We start from the raw sequence: 26,094 nt of genomic DNA, 5'->3' as shown, positions 1-26,094 counted from the left end.
TCTCTGTCCTTAATGTGTTGTGCATTCAGATTTAATGCTATAACGAGTACTCAAATAATATATTTCACTTTGTGTTTCTATGGGGGTGCAAACTGTTGAAATCTTTACTTAATGCATACTAAACGGATCCTCTGTAAAAAAAAAAAAAAAAAAAAAAAAAAAAGAAAGAAAAGAAAAGAAACTATCAACTCCCAACTTGACTCTCACTGGGATTAAACATGACAATAGGTCTGATCTGATTTCATCATCATTAAAAAAAAATCATCTATTATTTTTCACTTTATGTTTCTGTGTGGGAGCAAACTGTTGAAATCCTTACTTAATGTATACTAAGCTGATCTTCTGTATATTAAGATAATCGAAAATGAAAAAAAAAAAACCACCTAAATGAAAGATCTCTGCGAGTGAGATCCCAGTGGAAAGAATGGAGCCATCCAAGAAGGAGGTACCTTTCTCTGAAGGGAGGAGAGAACTTCCACTTTGACTATGACCCTGTCGGAATAAGATCGAAGTTGGCAAACTCAAAAGGCCTCCACAGCCTTGGCGACTCATGACTAGAGCCTAGGGAGATTACTGATGCCATAACCAAGAATGTCAAATTGTTGAGTCAACAACAGGAGTCACTGTGTACTTACTTCTCATGTGGGATCTGTCCTTAATATTTTGTCCAATGTGAAGTAATGCTATAACTAGTACTGAAACAGTATTTTACACTTTGTGTTCTGTGTGGGTGCAAACTGATGAAATCTTTACTTAATATACACTAAATCAATCTTCTGTATATAAAGAGAATTGAAAATGAATCTTGATGTGAATGGAATGGGAGAGGGAGAGGGAGATGGGAGGGGTGCGAGTGGAAGGGAAATTATGGAGGGGGGAGCCATTGTAACCCATAAACTGTACTTTCGAAATTTATATTTACTAAATAAAAAAATAAAGAAAATTCCATTTTCAAAAAAAAAAATAGGTCGGCACCTTGGCTCACTAGGCTGGCTAATCCTCTGCCTGTGGTTCCGATACTCCAGGGTCTAGTCCCATTTGGGGTGCCAGTTCTGTCCCGGTTGTTCCTCTTCCAGGCCAGCTATCTGCTGTGGCCCAGGAAGGCAGTGGAGGATGGCCCAACTGCTTGGGCCCTGCACCTGTATGGAAGACCAGGAGGAAGCACCTGATTCCTGGCTTCAGATCGGCACATCGCACCAGCCATTTCGGCCATTTGTGGGGTGAACCGACGGAAGGACAACCTTTCTTTTTGTCTCTCTCTCTCACTAACACTGCCTGTCAAAAATAAATAAATAAATAAATAAATAAATCCTTTCAAAAAATGGTGAGTGAGCCATTTAGTATTTTGTGTTTTAGCTATCACATAGTATTTTATCTAAGTTGACACTTTTGCAGAGACAGGCTGGGCCATGCTTACTTCTAAGTGAATGGACACTAATGAAAGGAATGCAGCAGCCTCCATGACACAAATCTCCTGTGTATTCATTTCCTTCTGAGTAGGGACCCAGTTTCCTTTCTTTCAGTCCTTACCAGATACCATGACCATACAAATAGAAGTTATTTAATAAACCAAAGTTGCACATTTAACATTGGACTCTTATATTTTATGTAATAATTATTTCAATATCGATGCTCATTTATGGGATTCTCAGTGACATTTTAGTTAGATAAGAATTAAAGGTAATTCTATGACTCATGGGATTTTTGAGCTGGAGAAATATATTTCCATGCTGTGCAGTGAAGTTGAAGATTAAGGAAAGGACCCTTCCTTTATCCAAGCTTTCCCAAGTTGGAGTCAAGACATTCAAGATTTAAATACCAAGAAAAATGTCTTTATATATCTTTGGTAATATGTTGAGACCAAAATGAGCCAAAGGAAGTTAGGAAAAAGGAACCAAATTATGAGAAGGAAGTCTTGATCCATTCAGGAGCCTGGGGTAGACTGAAGCTCTTTCAAGCAGACAGGTATCCACAGGTAAAATGAGCTCTGAGCTTATCACCAGCAGAAGGCGCTGGCACAGGCTGCACAGCCTTTTCCCAGAGAGCTTGGGGAGATGATTCAGCCTTGCATGGTACATTGGATCAACAACCTCAAGGGAACTTAGCAGTTCTCAGAATCTCTGATCCTCAGGAGCTTGACTCTTGTTTATTTGCCTTGTCTAAAGTAATCTAATTAATGTTGGATGCAATCAGATTTTCGTTCTCTCCCTTAAGAAGCAGAGTATAATTAATCATTCCACAGTTTTTGGTGCATTAGCCTAGGTAAAGCTCTTATTATTTATTTATTTGAATTTTTATCTTTTCCCTCTTATTTCCATAGTCTGCTCTCATTTCTCTCTCCACGTAAGGCAAAATCCATCCACCCACCCATCCACATGTGTGTGTGAATTATGCATGCATGCCTGCACACATAGATTTCTATTTATGTGAAAAAATATATCCTGGTAAGATAGACATTTGTCTTATAAAATATATACTATTGCTTTATATGCATGCCTTATTATTTTACACTAATGATACTGAATAATGTATTGCATTCTGCTTCTTACTTTCTTAATTCAGCATTCAATCTTCATTATCTACTCATCTTGTTACATTTGGTGTGTTGCTTCCAATCATGGCCTAGTCATCCATGATGTGAACTGCATCACATTTTACCTATCCAGTGTGTACCTTCACAAACACAATGAAGATCCTTATAAGGCTTTAACATGTCCATTAGTGAAGCTTCTCTTGAGAACAGAACAAATTGTGTGTGTGTGTGTGTGTGTGTGTGTGTGTGTGAATGAGAAAAAGAGAGGGATAGTGAGATGAAAAGTTGACTGTTACAGATGTGGAGGTTGGAATGTTCCCACAGCTGCAGGCTGAGACAGAGGCCGGATACCCAGGAGAGCCAATGGTGTACCTGCAGATACAAAGCTGGCAGGTTCAAGACCCAGGAAGAGTTGATGTCTCAGTTCTAATCCAAAGCTTAAAACAAAAGCCTGGGCCCTAGTTCAGAGGACATCAAACAGGGAAAACGCTCTGCTACTCAAGGATGGGTCATTCTTTTGATTTTACTGAAGGGTTCAACTGACTGGATGGGATCCACCACACTAGGGAGAGCCATGTGTGTTACTCAGCCTATGGATTCAAATGTTAACCTCATCCAGAAACACACAGCATAATATTTGATTGGATATCTGGGCAAACGTAAAATTGACCATTGCCCAGTTTAGTTGACACTAGAGTTAACCACCCTACAGCATAAAACTAGGAGTGTAAATGTTGGATCATGAAGCACAAGTGTATACTTAACTAGATTATACAATATCAGCCAATTCTCCTGCTTGATAGAACCCGTCTATTTGTACTCACAATGAATCAGTGTTCTTCATCCCTGGATTCTTAGCACCTGCTAACACTTGACATCATCTAGCTCTCTGACTCTGCCAATGCACAAGGCATAAAAAGATATCTCATGGTGTTTACATTTGCATTTCTCAGATTATGAATGATTTTGAGCAGCTTGTCACATGTGTACTATCTGGCTTCCTCTTTTATAACTGTTGTCTTAGTATGTTTAAATCTCTAATGTGTCTAAGGTCATCATCTTTTTTCACTAAGCATGATTTTTATTTTCTCAGTTTTCTTGTTCAGTCTTTTCCTGTAGTCTATCTTGTTAGCTTTCCAAAGAATAAACATTAGGCTTCCTTAATATTCTCTCTCACATTTGTGGTTTATTTCCAAATTTTCCTCTTCTACTACTCTCCCTTTTACATTCTCCTTCAGAAATGATGGCTTATTTTACCCTGGATTTTCCTAAAAGCACAGCGCCAAGCCTGACACATAGCAGATGCACAATGCAAATTTGTTGAATGACACAATAAGAAAATACATCACTTTTGGCTGGCATTGCAGCTTGCTAGGCTAATCCTCAGCCTGAGGCAGCAGCACTCCTAGTTCTAGTCCTGGTTGGGGCGCCGGCTTCTGTCCCAGTTGTTCCTCTTCCAGTCCAGCTCTCTGCTGTGGCCCGGGAAGGCAGTGGAGGATGGCCCAAGTGCTTGGGCCCTGTACCTGCATGGGAGACCAGGAGGAAGCATCTGGCTCCTGGCTTCGGATGGGTGCAGCGCACTGGCCGTAGAGGCCATTTGTGGGGTGAACCAACAGGAGGAAGACCTTTCTCTTTGTCTCTCTCTCTCTCACTGTCTAACTCTGCCTGTCAAAACACAAAACAAATATATATATATATATATATATATATATACACATATAAAACTTTTGAGGCCTAGAACTTCATTTTGTATTTTATATTGAGTTTTCCTCAAAGTAATGAGAGTTTAATGACATATATAGCCAGAGGAGAGAAATGGGCCAGGCTAAAGGGATGAGAAGTTTGTGCTTAACCAGTTTCCCTGCTAAGGTTTGGCCACTTCCATGGACTGCAAACTTGCTTAATGATGTGAGGAGTGAGGATGGGAGCTCTCTATTCCAAAAGTAATATCAAAGGGGAAGCACCTAGAGTTCTAGAAGTAGAGTTACAGAGGCTGCTTACCAGAAATATAATCACCAGCAATGCTGTGAAGCGTTCTGTGTGGACGAGTACTGCATAACATTTGCATGGCACAAATCATGAGGTCACCAACCCAGATTATTAGAATTATAGGGGGAAAATAGCCTAACCTGGAAACAACAACTACTAAAATAAGCTTTCCTGTGTACTAATAATAACTAGGTAAGTGGATATGAAAAATTGGCTAACAAGCATGGCTGTAGCTTCTCTCATTGGTGGACTAGTGCGGCAAGCTGGTGGACAGAGGCATTGCCAGTGGTCATTTTTTTTAATAATGACTTTCTCAAAGGCACCAAGTGAAAAGTAAGTCTCTTTCCAGCAAAATGCCCTAAAGGGGGAGTCAACAAACCAAAGAATATGAAAGCTGAAATTATATATAAAGAAAACATTCTGACATATTTCTTTGTGTCAAAGGCTTCAACAAAAAACCTGGAATGCAATTATATATTTTGAAAAATATAGATTAAAAACCCCAAAGCACTTCATAAAAGCTTTATCAAAGAAACAAAATACTTAGTAATTAATTTCCCAATAACTACATAGAATGTATTACATTTACTGTAGGACTTATGGCTTTTGTGATCTAATATTTAAGGATAGCATGTTGTGTCCAAGCAGATGAAAAATATATGGGAAACACTCATAAAGAAAATGTTTGTAAGTCTAATAGTTGATCTATTGCTTTCGGCACTCAAGAGAATACCTATCATACTAAAAACCATTTCTGTTCGGCCACTTTATATAAGATTGGAAAGAGAATATTCAATCACTTTAACATGAGCAGCTTATTTCCTGCTAAAAACAATCCATTCATCAGGAGTTGCTATCTTCTCAAGGGAACTACATCCTATACCATTTGTAAGGCAATGCATTTTTCTAGAATGTCATTGGAAGGCATTCATAGACCTGTGATTACATTATCCAAGTTTGCATTACTTCAACAAAAAAAGGTGATTTATTCTTCAATTTATCAAATTCATAACACTAGAATATCAGCCAATAAATATCAAAGACCTGACCTTTCTAGATGTCTCAGCCCTCCACTGTACATTCACAGTTCCAAAGCAGGTGTATTGGCCATGGGAAACCGATAGGCATTCCTATAATTAGAATGCTAACTTTGAAAACTCTAAGTTCTTGCTTTCTTTTAAAAGTTTCAGAATCAAACCAACTTTGGTAAGATTTTGACACTTCAATCCAATTACTGTAATGCTGCACCAGTTCTTAAGAAAGAACCCACACCTACTTATCTAAACAATGCATTCAAAGGGTCTTTTAAAAATTCATGAAAAACGCATACAGTGAAAAATTATGCATGTATTTAAAAAACTTGCACCCAAATAGATTTACCTTTTAATTCTGATTTTCCATGAACTTTTTTGAAGTATTTTCATACAACTTGGCATTTTTGTTCTGCATTAATAGGATGACATCCTGACAAGTCACAATCTAAAGAGAAAATCGAAAGCAGATTCAGTAAAAGATAAAAAATAATAAATTACTTTCACTAGGAGAGGGTAGTAGAACAAGGAATGAACTCCCATGGAACACATCATTTTTTGTAGCACAAAACTGTAAATGTCCACCTTGCGGCGCTGGCACACCGGGTTCTAGTCCTGGTCGGGGCGCCGGATTCTGTCCCGGTTGCCCCTCTTCCAGGCCAGCTCTCTGCTGTGGCCCGGGAGTGCAGTGGAGGATGGCCCAGGTGCTTGGGCCCTGCACCCCATGGGAGACCAGGAAAAGCACCTGGCTCCTGGCTCCTGCCATCGGATCAGCGCGGTGCGCCGGCCACAGCGCGCCGGCCGCGGCGGCCATTGGAGGGTGAACCAACGGCAAAAGGAAGACCTTTCTCTCTGTCTCTCTCTCTCTCACTGTCCACTCTGCCTGTCAAAAAAATAAAAAAAAAACTGTAAATGTCCATTTCAGACCCCCTAAAGTTGAATGAAAAACAGCTAATACCCTGATTCTTTACCTGATTATAATTGGAAGAAAATGTTTATTACCTCACCTCCCTCTCCAAACACATTCACACACATACACACACACACATACACACACACACACCAACTGAAAAGTGACTGGGGCCATATTGAGATGCAGCCTTAATTTGAAGACACTAAATAATTAACTACAGAACCTGACACATCCTTGACCTTGAGATCGGGGATTTTAACTCCTAGTGACCACATCCTCAGCAAAAATCAGGTTCTGATAGTCTTGCCATGGTTAAATTAGTAGGATGCACAACACCTATGAAAGCAACAGAAAAAAATGTGCTGGGATCTTGGTAGTTATGGCCTAATTCTGCTACTACAGTGTCAGTGCTTTGGAAACAAATATGTACTTTGTCAGTAGTGATAAATTTCTTGGAAGTGACATGTATTTGGAATTGTGATGTCTTATTTTTGCAGATCCATAAAGAGAAAATGAAAACTCACTTGTCACAGGTAGGAAAGGTCAAACAGAGTAAGACCTTGTCTAATAGAAATAAAACAGGAGCTAAGCCACATAGCCAGTAATTTTGTTTGCAGAAAATGCTAGAGCCGCCCAAAGAGGAGCACTGCTACATATTCCTTATCTTAAAAGAACCATGTAGGACAGGGCATGCCACAGAGCAGTTGAGATCCCTGCCCCACATTAGACCCCCTCAGTTAGATTCCTGGCTCTGGAAATGGCTCCTTTTTCTTGCAAGCAGACTGCTGGAGGCAGTGTAGTGATGGCTCAAGTGATTGGGTTCTTGCCATCCACGTGAGACTTGGATTTCATCCCCGGCTCTCTCCTAGCTTTGGGCTTCAGGCCAGCACTGGCCATTGTGGGTATTTGGGGAGTGAACCAGTGGATGAGAGCACCCTCTCTCTCTTGTTCACACACACACACACACACACACCTGTCCATTTCTCTTTATCTCTTTCTGTTTCTCTGACTCTCAAATTTAAAGAGAGTCCTTTAAAGTCAAGAACAACAAAAGCAAGCCCTACAAAGAAAATATTGTATTGAAATTTCCTTTTTTAAAAAATGAAAATATGACAAATTTAAGCATATTTGTAGTCACTAGAATGTGGAAAAAATGTGGCAGCCAATTAGACTCTGTCCCATGAGTGTATGGTCTGCCCTATATATAAAACTGCCTACCCTGACGCTTCAGGATGGTTCAGTCTATTCCAGGTAAACCACAAGTCAATGCACTAATTCACATGTGAGATCAGAGTGAGCAGGAACTCCATGGGCTGTACTGTGGCATCGACCACCAGCATATGAACAGAAAAGTGCCAATGATAATAATTCAAAATATTTTGTCTACAGTTCAACTTCCAATGCTATTAGAAGACTTCCGCTTTGGTCAGCTGCCTTTGCACAAGGAATTCCTGGCAACAGGTAAAAAACAGGCAACCTGTTAACATAGGCCTACAAGAGTAAGGGTCAGGTTCAATTGTGAAGTTGAGAGGAGCTGGTGCCCAGGACATCTGATCTTTTGTCTTCTCACAGTGATCAGATAATAAAAGAGATACAGTGAATTTTACCCTAACATGAAAACATCGGAAATATGTTTGAGTTTATCTTTTGTCTATTTATCATTTCTTCACAACCATACATTAAAAATACTAGTGAGATTCATATTTGTCCTGACCTATAGATATTTCTAGGAGAATTGAGCAAGATGTGTTGCCACAAAGATATCTAAACTAGTGGCCTGGGTAAGGTACCTTTTACTTGAGTGTTACATTAAAATGCAAAGACCTTAAGAACAAAAAATACTACAAATTGAATTTCTTTTTTTTTTTTATTTTTTGACAGGCAGAGTGGACAGTGAGAGAGAGACAGAAAGGTCTTCCTTTGCCATTGGTTCACCCTCCAATGGCCGCCGCAGTTGGCACGCTACGGCCGGAGCACCATGCTGATCCGATGGCAGGAGCCAGGTACTTCTCCTGGTCTCCCATGGGGTGCAGGGCCCAAGTACTTGGGCCATCCTCCACTGCACTCCCTGGCCACAGCAGAGAGCTGGCCTGGAAGAGGGGCAAGCGGGACAGAATCCAGCACCCTGACCGGGATTAGAACCCGGTGTGCTGGCGCCGCAAGTCAGAGGATTAGCCTAGTGAGCCACAGCGCCGGCTACAAATTGAATTTCAAAAGTAGAAATGGCATGTAGTAGAAATACTGATTTTTAAGAACCTGAGTAGATGTATTCTGGCCCAGAATACCAGAAGTATTCATTAGAAAAACAGTGAGCACCAGAAATCCCTATAGCATAACTAGAGAAAGAAACACAGAATGCTAGTTGTTAGAAGTGTTCTTGAAAAATCCTCCCCACCTGCCTATCTTGCACAGAGGGTAAAATCTGGAAACCACTAGCGAGTCTTCTGCAACCCTGTGAAATATCCTGCAAGTGATGATCCTGAAATCCAAAGAGGCTCACTTCTCCTTAACCTTTCACTAAGTCTTCTTCTTTAACACATCTGTTTGTGGTAGCATTGGCCACCTGGTATTCAGAACTAAAGCCTCTTTGTGTGTGCACCTTGCAATGTTTGTCAAGAACAGCTTCAAAGCTGAAATTCCCCATGTACCCCTCAAGGATGTGTCAATCTTTCAGTGAGGCCGTAAGGTGTCCAGGAAGCCAAAGACAAACCAGGGTATGTTTTCTTTCTTTTCTAACATTTTATTGAAATACTGTATACATACCAAGAAATGCACATAAGTGTATAAATAAATGAGTTTTGCATCCTCTGTTCACACTCATAACCAACATCCAAATTAAGAACAACATATTCTGGTAACCCAAGAGTCCTCACTCTCCCTGCCTCTCCATTTCTTTAACATAGAAAAGAAAAATATTTTGTCATTTAACTAGTATGATCCATACTGAATGATACAACATACACACACACTCTTTATATTGTGTCTATACTAGCTACAACAAATAAAAGAAAACATGTAGTGATTTGTCTTTTGGGGTCTGGCTTATTTCACTTAATATAATGATCTCCAGTTGCTTCCATTTTGTTGTGAATGTCAGGATTTCATTCTTGTCATAGCTGAGTAACAGTCCATCATCAAGATACACTTTTTTTAAAGAATCACAATTACTAGGAGTTCACCCATGTGAGAAGAAACATGAGATGGGCTATGAAGACATGAGGTATCATAATCAATACTATTGGGTCTTAAGGTAGCTGAAGGTGGACCAGGGTAGCCACCATGGCCCACACCCTGGAGCAATGGAAATTTTCTGTGGAAAAAGCATAGAATTTAGAGGAGAAAAAGTGTCACAATTTTCTTCATCTACTTCTTGAAAATATTTTATTAGATTTATATCTGAGTATTTCACTTTTTTCTGGGGTGCTAATGTAAATGTTAATGTATTTTTAATTTAAAATTCCACTTGCTCATTTCAATTTCATTGGTTTCCGGAGAAGCTTTTATTATTTCTTTTCTTCTGCTCACTTTGTATTTAATTTTCTCTTCTTCTAATATCCCAAGGTGGAAATTCAGATGATGGATTTTAGATTTTTCTTCATTTCTAATATATGCATTCAATACCATAAATTTCCACCTAAGTGCTGCTTTTGCTGAACACCACAAAGTCTGACAAGCTGTATTTTCCCTCACATTTACTTAAAAATACTTTTAAAATTTCCCTTGGAATTTACTCTTTGATCCATGTCTTATTTATAGGTGTGTGGTTTACTTTCTAACAATTTTGAGACTTTCTACCTGTTTTCCTACCATGATTTATATTTTAGTTTCATTATGATCTGAGAGCAGACATTGTGTTTGTTTAATTGTATTTTGTCCTTTTAAACTGTAGGTGTATTTTATGGTCCAGGATATTGTCTGTCTTGATGAATGTCCCATAGAAGCTTAAGAATTGTATTTGACTGCTGGATGACATAGTCTATACATATTGGTTATATCCAGTTGATTGAAGGTGCTGTTGGTATCAATGATTTCTTTACTGACTTTCTGACAGCTAGATCTGTCCACTTCTGACAGACAGCTTTCAAAGCATCCAGCTATAACAGTGGATATTCACCCATTTCTCCTTACAGGTCTGTTTTGGCTCCAGATGTTCTAACACAATGTGCCATACACATTAAGGACTGCTAAGGCTTCCTAGAGAATTGACCCCTTTATCACTATGGCAATTTCCTCTTTCTCATGAGAACTTTTCTTGTTTTGAAGTCTGCTATGCCTGAAAATAACATGGCTAATTAAACTTTCTTTCAATCAGTGATCATAGCATGAATGTTTTTATTCATCCCTTGACCTTTTTTTTTTTGGAAAAGACTTATTTATTTATTTGAAAGGCAGAGTTACAGAGAGGCAGAGGCAGAGGGAGAGAGAGAAAGAGTCTTCCATCCATTGGTTCACTCACCAGATGGCTACAATGGCCAGAGCTGTGCCAATCTGAAGCCAGGAGCCAGGAGCTTCTTCCAGGTCCCCATGTGGGTGCAGGGGCCCAAGGATTTGGGCCACCTTCCACTGCTTTCCCAGGCCACAGCAGAGTTGGATCAGAAAAGGAGCAGCTGGGACTCAAACCAGCATCCATATGGGATGCCGGTACTGCAGGTGGTGGCTTTACCCACTGTGCCACAGTGCTGGTCCCCATCCCTTGATTTTTTATCTATATGCACCTTTGTATTTAAAAAGAGCTTTTTGCAGATAACATATAGTAGGATATTGTTTTTCAATTCACTGTAGCACTCTTTCAATTGATATGTTTAAATGATTGATGATTAAAATGATTCTTGGTATTGGTGGATTAATACTACAGTATTTGTGTCCATGTTATATTTGATATCCATTTTCAATGTTCACAACTTTTCTATTCCTTTTCTTCCTTTTATTATTTCAATTCAGCACTTTATATAATTCTATTTTCTTTCCTTAGCGTGTCAGCTATACATATTTTTAGTGGTTGACCTACAGTTTGCAATACACCTTTACAACTTATCCAGTTCCACTAACAAACAAAAATGCATAGCTTCATAGGTAGTAAAAGAATCTTATAGAATCTTATAACAGCAAAATATTCTTAATTTCTCCCTCCTATTCCTTATACCATTACTGCTATTCAGTTTGCTTATAAACAAGCATACACATAGATAGATATATAGATATGTATAACTGATACATTGTTGCCTATAAGCACCATAAGTGTATCTATATATAAACATATATATGTGTGTGTGTGTATATATATGTGTATATATATATATATATATATATCCTCAATACAGGATTTTATGTAAGAACAGGTAGATACTTCAAAAATTTATTGGAAAATGGTATTAAAGGATAATTTTATTTGGGTGTGAACAATCTTCACATCCATGAATAACTTTTCTTATATATGCACTTCCATGAATTTTTGAAAACCCCTTTTATTTTAATTGAAGATTTTGTAGTTACTATTATTTCCAACGAATTGCTATCTGCCACATCATTTAAGAATAAATATATTTTGGCTTGTTTTCTTTATTCTCTCATGCTTTTCCTTTCCTTATGCACACTTAAATTTTTGCTCTGTATTTTTCCTCTTCTCTGAAGAATGCCTTTAAACATATCTTGCAAAGCAGGTCTATTGGCAGCAAATTCCTCAAATATCCGTCTGTATGAGAAACTCTATTTCTCTCTCACTTTTGAAGGATAATATTGCAGGTACAGAATTCTAACCCTGTGCATTCTCCCTCTCTCCTTTGTTTCCTGCCACACTTTAATATTTTACTCCATAATCTTTTTGTGCATGTGGTTTCTGAGAAGTCACATGTGATTTCTGAGAAGTCACATGTGATTTTTACCTTGACTCCTCTGTAGGTAAGTTCTTTCAAGATGCTCTTCTTATTTTTAGAATGTTCTGGTTTGATTAGCATATGTCTAGATGTCACTTGTTTGTTTTTGGGATTTACAGTGCCTGATGCTCTGAGATTCCTGGGTTTGTGGTTTGGTGCCTGGTGGTTATTAAGGGAAATTCTTAGTCATTGTTTCTTCAAACAAGTCTTCTGTTCCTTTTCTTCTTCTCATCCTCACACTCTCACCATGAATATGTGATGCTTCTTGCAGTTGCCTCATAGTTACCAGAGATTTTGTTTCTTCAGTCTTTCTTTTTTCCCCTTTGCTTTTCGGTTTTGGAAATTTCTAATGAGAACTCCTCAAGCTCCAAGAGTTTTTCCTCAGCCATATCCAGTTTACAAGTAAGTTGATAACACATGTTCTTCACTGCTGCTACAGTGGTTTTGATCTCTAAATAGCACTCTGGCCTCAGAATCAGCCCTTAAGGCATTTCTTTTCCATTTTTGATTACAATTTCTGTCTCCCTGCTTGCATTACCTACCTATTCTTGTATGTTATCTACTTTTTCCATTAGAGCCCCTGGCATACTGGTCATAGTCACTTTAGATGTGCAGTCTTGGGATGAGCATTGGCCTGCAGGTTAGGATGCCAGTTAAGACACCCATGTCCCATATCAGAGCACCTGGATTTAATTCCTGACTCTAGCTTCCTGCCAGTGCAGACTCTGTGAGGCAGTGTTAATGCACAGTGACTGGGTTCTTGCCATGCAACTGACAAGATCTGGATGGTGTTCCATGTTCCCAATTTCAGCATGGCCAAGCCCATGGCATTGAAATGTTTGAGGAGTTGGAGAGTTAACCAGCAAATGGGAGTTTTCTCTCTCTGTCTCTGTGTGTGTGTGTGTGTGTGTCTCAGTGCATTTTTAGTAAATACATTAAAATTGAAAGAAAATTCTTGGTATCATCTTTATATATCTGCCACATTTGAGTTCAGTATTGGTGCTTGCTCTGCTTCTTCATACTGTATTTTAAAAAATGTGTTAGGTTTTGGCCTGTCAGTATGCCTTGTAAGTTTTCATTGAGAGTTGGACACGATGAAGTGGGTAAAAGGCATTGTGGCAAAAAGAGGCCCATGATTAGGGCTGTCTTCTACACAGCCAGTGCTCCTGTCTATAAGCATCACAAAAGCTTACCAGGAGTTTTGGGATTGAGATTTTTGTTTTCACTCCCTCAGATTATACAAAATGCAAATGGTACAGCCATTGACTATGTCCTTCTCCCAAGTGCAAGTCTAGATGAGGCTGTAGTTGAGTATTTCTCTTCTCCCAGCTCAGTTGACTCTATTAAAACCCCAGTAGATTAGTTTCTGGTAGCAGTTCCTCTTGAGTGCAGGCCTAGTTTAGAAGGATAGAATGCCTATTTCTCAATGGTTCCTTTACCCCTGGCCCTGCCAGAAGCGCACGGGAGTATTTCTGTGTTGTTGAGTTCCTGGTTCCAGTTCCTGGAGGTAAAACTTACAAAAGGATGGGGACCGCTCAATAACTGAGCTCCTCCTGAGATTTTATCTCACAGGCTGGTGCACACGGAGCCTCCAGCAATTCATCAATTAAAGTTCCTGTAGCAGTTCCTCAAGGTTGCTGCTGGGGACTTCTGGCTCCAGTATCACCATTATCTGCATCTGCCTGTGGGTTTCCCAATGTCCAGGGCAGAGATTTATCCTGTGATCTCACCTCACTAATGAATCTAAGAGGAGCTGTTTATTTTTTGGTTTGTTCAGCTTTTTGCCTGTTAGGGCACAATGGCAATTTCTACGCTCCTTAAACACTGGCCCAGACATGGGCCATAAATAACTGTGATTTTTCTATCCAGAGCTCTCTTTGTTGAAGAGTCCAGGGCTGACATCAGTTTTGTGTTCCCTGGCAATCCCTCCTTGAGATTTCTTGGCCTCTCACAAACATCTTGCACCTGGACGGTACACAGAACCTGAGCTCTGCCAGGCAGATAATAAGGCAGAGCAAACAGTACCTGTAAATAGCACACTTGTCCCAGCCTGGACCCTCCTCCGCCCCAGCCTGTTTGCACTGTCTGACTTATTTGCATGCCTTACTATCTTACTATTGTCATTTTATTTAGGTATGTGAACAAATACCAGCTTCTTAAAGGGGGCAGCTTGGTTGAAATAGGAGTACAGAGTTCTGTCTTGGTCCATTTTCTTCACTTTGATAATATAATGTGCATAATATATGTGTCCCTGACTTCTGAGAGCTTGGTTTCTGACTTCATGCTGGGGAAAATGTGATGTGCATTTCATACAAACAGTTCTTTTGGGCTTTGTTCTATTCACCAGCTAGAAATAGGAAATACCATGCTCTCTGGCAAATGTGGACAGTTGGTAGTACAGTGGCACTGGGCACAGCCCCATCAGCCTGGCCATCATAGGAGAAATCATGTGCATTTTATGTATCTGTTTATTCTGTGTTCCTCACTGAAATATAAGTCCCATGAGGACAGGGACTTTAGCCTGTGAACCACTTGACCCCCAGGCCTAGCAGACTGCCTGAACCAGCCTGCGAGGGCTCTTTCTAGTTCTTCTATAGTTCTAATAGTTTTCCATGTGCTCTCTACCCGAGCTCTTCCAGGCCTCTCAGCAAACACCTGTCAAATAAGTGAGTGAATCCATGAATGAATATATCCGTGAATAGGTGGATAAATTAAAATAAAATACTGCAAATTGTATTTGCATGAATATTTTTAAGCTTCAGAAAAAGACTAAAGTACTACTTGGCATGTCACACAGCTGTGTTGGCATTTCTTTCTTCCCAATGATTTATTTAACGGATCATCAGTTTCCAAATGGAGTAATCAGATAATGACTACATGTAAAGGCATTGATTCACTCATGAAGAAGCCTGCACTTTCAAAAGAGTGTGCACAGGACAGGAAAAGGGGGAGGTGGGAGGAGGAATTATTATGATGCAAAAGAGTTCACCAAACTTTTCCAGAGATCACCTTAAAAATTCTGCCTGACTGGTTTCTGTTTTAGATTTTATTGATAGATCTCCAATATCCATATTTAAGGTACTTTTCTCCCATAAGAAGAAAAAAAAACTATGCTATTTTCTAAGATTACTTTTAATTGTGTAACAGACTGTAGCACTCAAATGCTACCATTTGTGACGGCTTTAAGAGAAGACTTCACAAGGGTCTGGAGACAGCAGATTGAGGAATCATCAGTTACTTCTGGTTGACAAAAAAAATACTGTGCAAGTCTAAAAGGGGCTTAAGGTTAATTGATATTTGGCAAAATGAAGACTACTTAATATATTTTTCTTGCCACAAATCTAGTACATTGGATTGACTTTTTGATCCACATATCAGTACAAGTCTGCCTATCACCTCATCTGCTCACACATCTCAGTTTAAATGTCCAATCCTAAAGCAGAAACTAAGATGAATGAGGAAGCCAGAGGGTCACAGGACTTAGAATTTATTTTTAGTATAAAGTACTTAAAATACAAGATATATAAAACAGAAAACCTGAGGTAAAGGGGCGGAAATACCCACATGAACACAAAAGTTACCATGGGCAAACATTGGAAAGTACTAATTTATTTTTTAATTATTTATTTATTTATTGGAAAGGTAGAATTACGGAGAGAGGGAGGGAGAGGGAGAGACATAAAGAGAGTGAGAGTGAGAGAGAGAATCTTCCATCTGCTGGTTCACTCCTCCAATATGCTGTAACAGCCAGGGCTGAGCCAGGCTGAAGCCAGGAGCCTGAAACTCCATCTGGGTCCCCCCCATGGGTGTCATGGGCCCAAGGACTTGGACCATCTTCCACTGCTTTCCAGGTGTATTATCAGGGAGCTGGATTGGAAGTGGAGCAGCCACAGTGTGAACTGTAATGCTAGCATATGCAATGCCAGCATCACAGGTGGCAGCTTCACACACTGCACCACAATGTTGGCCCTGAAAGTACTAATTTCTATAATGTATTTATGCTTATTGCTAAGCAAACATATTTTAGCTTTTCTTATATGTATACTTCTGCATCTTATTTATTAAATCAACTTATGGAAGGATTATCAAACCTAAACAGTTAGTGGTTTAAACAACACATGGGAAGCAGGCTGTGTTAAGTGGTAATTTAATTGATCCTTGTTGCTGAGAATGTAGAATTTGTCTTTCCTTTGCACTCTTGTTAATGTTTCATTGCACATTTTGGAGACAGTTTGTTGCTGAATTAAGTATAATATTCTAACTCTACAATCCATCCAATAGAATAATGGATCAAAGATTCAGGGCAATTTTTAAAATTTACATTTCTTAATTTCTGTCCCATGCATTTTGACCTTCTATACTAGAAATGCAAATCAGGCCTGAATCCATCATGGCAAGGAGGTCGCCACCTGCCCTTGACCTCACGCCTGTCCACAGCAGATGAGACTGCGTCAACCCAAGGAAACCTTCTTCTTTTGTCCTAGGACATTTTTCTTTGTGAAACAAAAACTGCGTTACACTTCTCTGCAATGTATGTGGGGTCAGAACCAGAGGAGGTGCCGAGGTTGGCTGGGATCATGTCATATTCAAACCACAAATGTGAGGGTGAGGACACAGAAATACAGCAATTGTGAACCTTGCAGCCCCAGCCAGGTTGCCTGGAGAGAGGAGGCCACATGGTCCCAGGAACAGGGAGGGCTTGAGCTAACTCAGGCAAGCCCAGAGTGGGTACACACCCTACAAGAACTGGCTGCAGTTCACCCTCTCACAGTCAACTGCTTCCTGAAGCTGAGTGCATTTCTGCTCCTTATAACCCAAGATCCCTGACAAAGCATTGGTATAGTGCCAAAAGCGACAGTTTTTTATGCCTAACTGGTTCCAAATTCTCAAGAGCCTCCAGAGAAGCCACGGGTATTGGATACATGATTACTGCTTAAGGATGACATCAGTTTAAGAGCCATTTATTCATATGTGTTCTATTAAAACACACATATGCATGTATGCATGCATATATACATATATGGAGACATATACACATATGCATGCATCATGAGCATCACTTTCTGATGGAAGGACCCAAGCAAGATCTGAAGACCGATGTTATGACCTGTAGGCAACACTCAGAGTATTCCTTTAATGTCCATAGTGAGAAGCATAGGAAAAAAAAAAAAGAAAATATGCAACTGAACCTTGAAAAGTAGTGTGAAAGACAGTGGAAGACACTTAACCACAGATTTGTAACCCATCCTGGAGAGACTGACAATTAACTTCCTGAGAAATGGTCAGGCAGGTGGATGTCCTGACATTAACTAACAAAGCATTATAACACACCCTTATCAGGTTAGCCATGGTATTTCTGCATGAGACCTGGCAGATGGGTGGCTGTGGGGAGAGGGGACACACCTGTTGTCGTTGCACCATGTCAGGTTGGTGCTTGGCCTGCCTACAGCCCCTCTGTCAGCCAATCACAGGGCTGGGTCATGTTCTCCCCATGCTTCTGTCCAATCCACATGGCTTTCGATTTCCACCAAACCAGAGACCAGCAAGTGCTCCTGTACATACAGCGCTAACTTAGCCTAAGCCAGACACATTGCATAGGGCTTGTTTTTCTGTACTATAGGATTGAAACATATTCTTCAGGCAGCTTGCAGTTATCCCTTCAACTCACACTCTCCCAAATTTCCTAGCCAGATTTGGGGCCCGGGACAGAACAATCACTCAGATGAAGGGCTCAAGGACTAAGATGGATGGAACAGAAGTGGCTTGAACCACACAAACCTTAGGCCAGGCTCTGGATGGAAGGGACAGAAGCTAAGTGCAGGGGGGAAAGACAAGAACCTTCCAAATGACTTTGCCTTGTTCAGGGGCCCCTCTCTGTCCCCACCTCTGCCAGCTCCTGGTCAGATCCTTCCTCTGTCACGTCTCAGAATCTGCTGAACTGCCTTCAGAGTATCATGGCTGAGACGCACCCATTCATCTGCCTCTGAATTCAAGGGAAGATTCACATTACTGATTTTTCTTACCATGAAACTTTTATTTTCAGGAACAAGTAAATTGATGTTCATCTTCAATTCCCCACATAATCTCATTCTGTGTTGATGTGTTCTGTAAGTTACACAGCTCCACTGTGGGCCAGAAGAGATGTAGTTACTGAAATGTAATATAAAAACCAGGAAAGAAAAACTAGTGCCACGCTCTCTCACTTCATTTCCAAAGGGTCACCCTGGAATTTATCCTCCTCAGTCGCTTCTCGGCTTTATCTCACCTGGGGGCAAATCGTCAAAGGTGCTGTTCGGAGATACCAGAATTAATTTTCTATCAATAATAACATTCCACTTTATTATATTTATGTATTAATTCATTCAATTGTTGAACAAACATTTATTGAGTGACCTTTATGTACTGGGCACTGAGCCCAGTTGCTTAAGGGAAAAGATACAGAGTTAGTAAGATACAGATGCTGTCTCCTATTGGGAGAAGGAAAACACTCAGAGGCAGTGAGCCTGGGCTGCGGGTGGAACCCGGAGCACCAGGATGGGCAGGCTCATTCTCTTCCAAGGGGAGCACAGGAAGCTCGGTAGAGATGGAGTGTCAGGTTTGGGGTTTGCAGAGGGAACAAGGACCCATGGAAAGCCCATGTTTCCACCAAAGCGAGGGAGATGGGGCTTCTCCATTCTATCAATGCCACAAAGCTCAGTGCCAGAGCCTGGGTGAGGGTGGGGAGCAGCAAGGTAACGGGGAGAAAAGCCACACCTGTGGAAGTGAAACACCAGGGGCTCATCGCGGGGAACCACGAGCTTCATGGCAAGTTCTTAACTTGCCCCATGCAGATCTAAAGGAAGCCACAGGGCTGGCAGTGCTGAGTGTTCCTGGGCCAGTGTTCCCTGCCAGTGGCAGAAGTTAAATGGCAGATCTGGCAAGTTATAGGAGGGGGCTCTGGGTTCCTGATCTGAAGGCGATAATAAGGATTGGGAGATAAGAGTCTGTCATGCCGCTTTTGAACTAGGAGCCTGGACAAATGAATTATCCCTCTCATCTTCTATTTCCTTGTTTGAATCTTCATCATGAATTTGGCTGCCTTGATTAGGTAAACATCGCAGTGACCTCTCTTGTGCGCTACCCTTGAGGAGATAAAGTAACCTGTGATTCTTGCTGAGTCTCCCACCCCTTTCCCAGGCACCACGCCTTCACCGGTATCGACCCTGAGCTTTGCAGCTGCAAAAGCTGAATCTCGGTGTCTGAAGAATTAGACCTGGTGTCTGGCTCAGTGAGTGTCCACCCTCTGCCCAGCTGTCGGTGTGTGTTTTTAAGCAATGCAGGCCGTTTGGGGGATGTTGGAGTAGTGAGAAGCTGAGCGGAGAACCACCAAGTTGTTCTCTCACAGTCGGGTTCCCAGAATGGGTTCCAGTGGGTCCAAACTCCCCACGGCCCTGCCTGTGCCAGTCCTGGCTGCCCACAGCCATTGGCTGGCAGCTTCCTTCTATCTCCAAAGCCCACAGTGCAGCCGTCCGATCTCTCCTAAGACCATGGCATCGCCTTGTCTGTCCTTGTAGTCAAAAGTGCTGCTGCTTTCCTCTAAGGACACTTGCAGTGACAGTCAGAACCCACCCACATAATCCAGGGCATTCTTCTGTCTCAAAACTCAACTTCATCAGCATCCTCAAAGGGCAGGGATTAGGACCTGGGCATCTTTGGGGGCCATCATTCAACTCGTCACTGTGTGTTTACTGAGTAAAACCAGGGAAGCCCCAGAGCACAGCCAGGACTAGGCTGAGTGGGTCAGACACTCAGAGCCCACAATTTCAGGAGACTCTCCCTCGGCAAGATGTGCAGGCTCAGGATCTCCCAAGACGGAGCACCTGTTTAAAGTTCCTGCGCTCAGTGTCTAGCTCACCTCTACCTTAGTTGGAGAGCCTCTGTCTTGGAGTGGATCAGTGCCCCCACCTGGCAAAGCAGTGGTAAAGCAAAGATGGCAGGCAGCCAGAGAGCAGGCTGGAGACCATCCCATGGAGGTTCTGCTGAGTCCAGCTGCTTTTGCATGAGTTTGCATGCCTGTGTGTGTGTGTGTGTGTGTGTGTGTTGGGAGGCAGTGGGTGGGAACAGAGCAGCAGACAGGGAGGACAGCTTACTGAATGGCTTCCCACAAGTTCAGGTGTCACACCCCACCCTGGTGAGACCCCTGAGAACAGCAGGTTTTTCTCAGATACAGTCAGGCTAGTGGAGGCCTTGCCTTTCTCTGGGAATGTGACTGTGGGCCACAGTGAACCACCAAGGACCAGAGGAGCAGCCCTCTAGAAGGTACATGTGCTTGGGAATGCAGGATGGGAAATGCAAGGGCTGGCAGCCCTGGGACTTCCTGGGGAACAGGAAGTGCAGGTGCTATGCACCCTTCACCTGCATCCACAGCACGGTCCCAGGGCCCATTTGGACCATGATGCTTCTTTCCTCCCACCTGGCATCAGCAGCACCGGACAGCTGCTTGTGTGGCTTTCTTCTGAGCTTCCTGCTGGTGGTGGGAAACCCAGTGAGCACAGCATCCTCTTCAACAGGCCTGCCTGTCTCCTCCTTGGGGAAGACACACCCCGTGTCTTCCTCCACCCTCCTTGTCCTCTCCCTCACACACTCCCAGCCAAGAGGACAGTGACTCACGCTAATTATACAGTAGCAGGGGAAAAAAGAAAACCACAGTTTTTTTTTTTTTTCCAACAGCAGCTGGGACTTTCTATTTATTTGCCCACTATTTATAACTCCCTTAGACAAGGAGCCCTTATCTCCTCCTCCCACTCCACTCCCCCAAATGAAATTTCTCTAGGGCGGATCCAGTTTTATCTAAATTGGCCGGACAGAAGAGCACAGCCTATATAATCCATATGGAGCCAGATAAGGCTTTCTCCTTGCACTTGATATAAAAATAACCAACAAGCAAAATGAGCATGGATAGGGAAAATTAATTTACTTCTCCACCTAATTAGTAGATGCAAGATAAATGTATCTGCTTAGTGCCCCAATTATAATAATACTTAGCAGTTATGTGAATCTCTTCATCATCAAAAATACCATCCTCTACTGACACTAAATAATTAATCTCCAGGCCTGGTGTGAGTATCTTATCTGAGCAGGGGAAGAACTGTGAGGTTGGAGGGGAGCAGGAGATGCGGGTATCACTGGGCAAAAGCTGCTCCACAAGCTCCGGGTCCCTGGCCTCAGGTCCTGGGTGCTCAGGAATGATCTGTCTGGACTGCTGGCCCAGTGACAGGGGGAAGTTGAGTTCTTGGTCTCAGAGCTGTGAACATCTGACCATGTTGCCAACCTGCTCCTTCAGCACTGAATGGGACCTGTGCTGGTACAGAGGGGGTGGAGTCCGGGAACCACACTGGAGGAAGGCTAAAAGCAGATGAATGAGCTCCTGTGGGCACCTGAAGGCTGTTCATGAACTGGCTGCCCTGCTCCTGACTCGGGGTTCAGTGGCTCAGCCCTGCCGGTTCTGTTTGTGCTGCAGTGGGATCCAGCTCCTGGCATCACTCACATCAGCTCAGAAGTCCTGATAAGGACTGTGACTCCCACACTCATTGGATAGCAGAAACTTCTTTGCCTCCAAACTCTGTGGGCTTCTACTTCCTGCTCCTTTAGATTGAATGCTTGAAACAGGCAAGATTTCAGCTTCAGGCCGAGTGAAACCTGATGCTCCACCCTCCTGAGGGCTGGGTTGCTGTCTGCTTGCTATCCTAGAAGGACCTCTTCTCCTGCTCACTCCTTCCAGCACCTTCCTCAGCCTGCTCTTCTCTAGCTAGGAACTCTCGGCTAAAGTGGAGTCTGACCCAGGCCAGGACCTGGCTACGGACAAAGGAGAAGGTCAAGGTGCCCTGCCCAGCTGCCTTCCACACTTCACACAGTCCTGCAGCTCCTGAGGTCCTGTCACTCTCAGACATCAGAACCATATTAGCATAGGAAGGAGGAGGAGGAGAGGGGGGGGAAGAGGAAGAACAACTCACTAACTCAATGCAACATCCTTTAATAGATATTCAACAGTTTGTCTAAAGAATTAAAATGTTGAAATCAATTGCTAAGGGCTTAATTTTTCTGACTTTTAGAAAAAGAGAAACACGCAGTCCAGCAATAGAGTATCCACAACTGTGAGCTATTGCTTATCTTTGCAGCCAAGGGTAGGAGGAGGGGAGATCATACAAAATAATTACTGCTTAATTTGCAGCTTTATTGTGTTTTATTTTTATTTTTCTCTACTTTTATAAACATAATAGGTACAGTTTAAATTTAAAAATTGTTGAAGCTCAAAGCTACTGGAATGGGATAAGAATCATAACTTCTAATTATATAGCTTTGAGGCAATATAATTATGCAACTTTTTAAAAAAAATAAAGCAATGGATCTCTTTCTCTTTTATCATTTTCTTAATATTGGACTTTATACTTCAACAAGGAAAAAACCTAACTTCTAGATCTTCACCAATCATCACTCTACAGCTCAGTTACAAATGCATTTCTCCAGAAGGGCATTCAGGCCAGAAGCTAAGATGCTGGTTGGGACACCTACATCCCTCAGGAGTGCTTGGGTTTGTGTTCTGGATTTGCTCACAATTCCAGCTTCCTGCTAATGCACACCCCAAGAGGCAGTAGTGATGGTTCAAACAGTTAAGTCCCTGCACCCACTCAGGAAACCTGGACTGAATTACCAACTTCTGGCTTTGGCCTGGCCCAGCCCAGACTGTTGCAGGTATTTTGGAAGTGAACCAGGGAATGAGAGTCATTTTCTTCGTCTGTCTGTATCTCTCACTCTCTCTCTCATCTTCTAAAATAAGTATTAGAGAAATCCCACTTGTCTGGTTAAGACATGTGCATTCACCTGAAGGGGAGGCAATGAGACACATGTGTTTGCCACATCTCAAAATATGGCTGTGGGTTAGGGACACTTATCCCCATTGCACAGGTCAGAATCTACACTCAAAGCTTCTGTCTGATGCAGCTAGCCACCGCCCGGCTCTGTTTGCCACCCAGTGGACCAGTTCAGAGCATTGGCCCAGGATGGAGATGATGACAGAACATGTCCCTGACAAAGGAGACACCACACAGAGTGCCTCTGAAGAGATCACTGAGGCCCTAGACCATGGCAGAAGCATCCACCGGCTCCACAGGAGACCCTGGCCCACAGTGACAGTTTCAAGGGGTTCAGTTTTCACTGGGTACCAAAGGGCAACTACTGGGCTTCTGTGTCAATGACTGATCTGTGGGCGCCATCTTCTGCAAACGAACAGACACAGGAGAGAGCTTGGTCTGCCTGGGATGTTGCAGGATAAATGCCATCTGCATTCAGATGACTGCTTCGCTCGAGACCGTGTCCAAATCCGGCCATCTCCAACTCTGCACTTCAGTCCTCAGTGTCAGATTTCTCGTCTTCAGAATAAGAGAAGGGAAGCCTGAAAGAACGCCTCAGATTCATAGTTCTGTATGCATGTGCTTGAGGGTCTTCAAATGAAACCTTTACAAGTACAAGGGCACTTCAAAAAGTGTGCAAGAAAATGGAACTAAGGTTTGTTTTGGTGAAATTTTACTTTAATGCGTGCATAGTTTTTTCATGATGTACATTTTCCACTTTGAAGATCCCTCATATAGCTCATGCATACTGTATAATTACAGTTGTATTTTGCAACTGCTATTGTTAGAAAAAAAGATGCTATTTCCTGGGCAGTCATTGATTGATTATTAAATGATGTGAGATAAAACAAAGTGAATAATTATCATAGATAGAGTGACCAAAAATGGCAATCAATAATGATGTTTAAAGTTGAAAGATCTGAGTTTTTCTTGGAGGATGTGCATATGTTATTTTTATAATAAAAATAGTCACTCTACATACTACTTCCCCGATATGTACTACGTGTTTCCCATTTTTAAATCTTCATTGTTCATTATTATTATTACCATAATTCCCTTACACAGAAGAATAAAACAAAGCTGCAATGGGAAATACTAAGTCCCAATCCCAACAGTTCATAAGTCCAACCTGACCCTGAAGGCCTTGTGCTTTTCCCTGCACTCTCTGCTCCTGTAAAATCCCAGAAGTGCAATTGTCCACTGTCACCCACTGTCACGGTTGTGTGGCAAATTACCTTCTCGCTAACATAGCCCTATAAAGCAGGTGGCACCTTTTTTGGTGGTGGACACCCCTTCCCATCTTTGTGCCTGCAGTGTCCAATCTGTCTCCCACACAGCAGCTCCTGGGATTCTTAGCCTGTCTTCTAAACACTTCCAATTGCCACTGCACACTCATACCCTCAAAAATGAAACCTCGACCCAAGTTCTTCCAATACCACTCGCTCAAGTGTAGTCCAGTTTCTCTGAGATTCTACGCAATGCTCTCTGTCCCTGGCTCTAGCACCTTAAAGGTTAACCACAAGAACACCCTCCTTTTTAGAAACCTAAGTCTGCTTCACAGAGACATATGCTATATTGTCAAAAGGCCGCAGGCCTTTCTCTCCCCAAACTTTCAAAACAGAAGGTCTCCCTCCAAAATAGAAGTATATGTTACACTGTTCTCATAAAAGACAGAGACAAGAGGAGTCTCAGAGCCACAAACGTTCTATTTCCAAGTTCAGAGCAAACAAAAATATGTCAGCCCAGAGGGGATGGATTTGGAGGGAAGGGGGAGCCAGCCATGCAAACTTTATTCTATGTTTAAATCCTGACATATGGGCTATTGCTATTTTAGGATGATAAATACTGACTTCCATATTTTGACGATTAATGATATAAGAAGAAGAGCTAAGCTACATTTGAAGGTCCCAGCAGGCTGTCCCAGGATCAGTAGCTTGGGGACCCTGTCCTGATTTTGTGCACCAGACCTGAAGGAAGCAGCTGGCCTGAGCAAGGTCACTTGCTAATAAAAGAGAATGGGTGGGGTCGAAGCCAGGGCACTTGTTTGTCCTAAAGAATGTCATTGTCTAGGATCTATGTTGAACAACTCAGAGCATCTCTACTCCTCATGTCCCCAACTAAAACTGCAGGTTACAGGGGTGGGCGGGCACTTGGACCCAGCAGGTGAGACGCCACTTGGGATGCCTGCATCCCACATGAGAATGCCTGGGTTTGCATCCTAAGTCTGCTCACAATTCCCACTTCCCCATTGATAATGCACACCCTGGGAGGCAGCAGGTGCAGGCTCTGGTACTTGAGTCCCCACCACATTGAGTTCCTGGATTATATCTCTCTCTCTCTCTGACTCTTAAATAAATATAATAAATAATTTTTAAAGTACAGATTGCAGTTCTACAATGATTCCTGCCTGTTCTGAAGCCCAGGCCCTGTATCATTATATATATATATATATATATATATATATATATATATATATATATATATAAAATATGATATAGACTTTATATATCTCATATATATATATATATATTGCACATTTTGTCTCAAGAATGTTAACCTGGTGGTTCATATACTTAGGTGTTTGAAACATATATCTTTTCTTGAATTTTCTCCCTAGCTAGTGATGACACATTGGGAGCTTAGAACTGGACACAGAATATTCAATGCTGGGTTATCCACCCTGCATTTCTCAGAGACCTGTCTGGGTTTCCAGTCTCCCATGGGTCATGATTTTAGCCTGGAGTGGGAAGCAACAAAACCAGGCTTCTTTGCCAACTGTTTTCCTGGTTACGCTGACCTCATCAAGTGAATTGGGAAGTTTCCTCTTCTTCCACTATCTAGAAAGTTTGCTTCACATTCCTGCCAT

General features: G+C 41.9%; 1 long non-coding RNA gene across 2 annotated transcripts in view; it reads right to left on the bottom strand.

The window, feature by feature from the left end:
- Window positions 1-25,673, bottom strand: part of LOC138845403 (uncharacterized) — a 120,363-nt gene extending 94,690 nt beyond the window's left edge. For both annotated transcript variants that reach the window (XR_011382495.1, XR_011382494.1), the window contains exons 1-3: window positions 18,543-25,673; window positions 18,363-18,464; window positions 5,903-6,001 (exon numbers count right to left, since the gene is read on the bottom strand). This is a non-coding gene — a long non-coding RNA (uncharacterized lncRNA). The remainder of the gene's footprint in view (window positions 1-5,902; window positions 6,002-18,362; window positions 18,465-18,542) is intronic.
- Between the last annotated feature and the right edge of the window lie 421 nt (window positions 25,674-26,094).

The sequence above is a fragment of the Oryctolagus cuniculus genome, chromosome 15 (assembly GCF_964237555.1).
Source record: "Oryctolagus cuniculus chromosome 15, mOryCun1.1, whole genome shotgun sequence".
Classification (NCBI taxonomy): domain Eukaryota; kingdom Metazoa; phylum Chordata; class Mammalia; order Lagomorpha; family Leporidae; genus Oryctolagus; species Oryctolagus cuniculus.
This window is presented reverse-complemented; position numbering and strand designations above follow the sequence as displayed.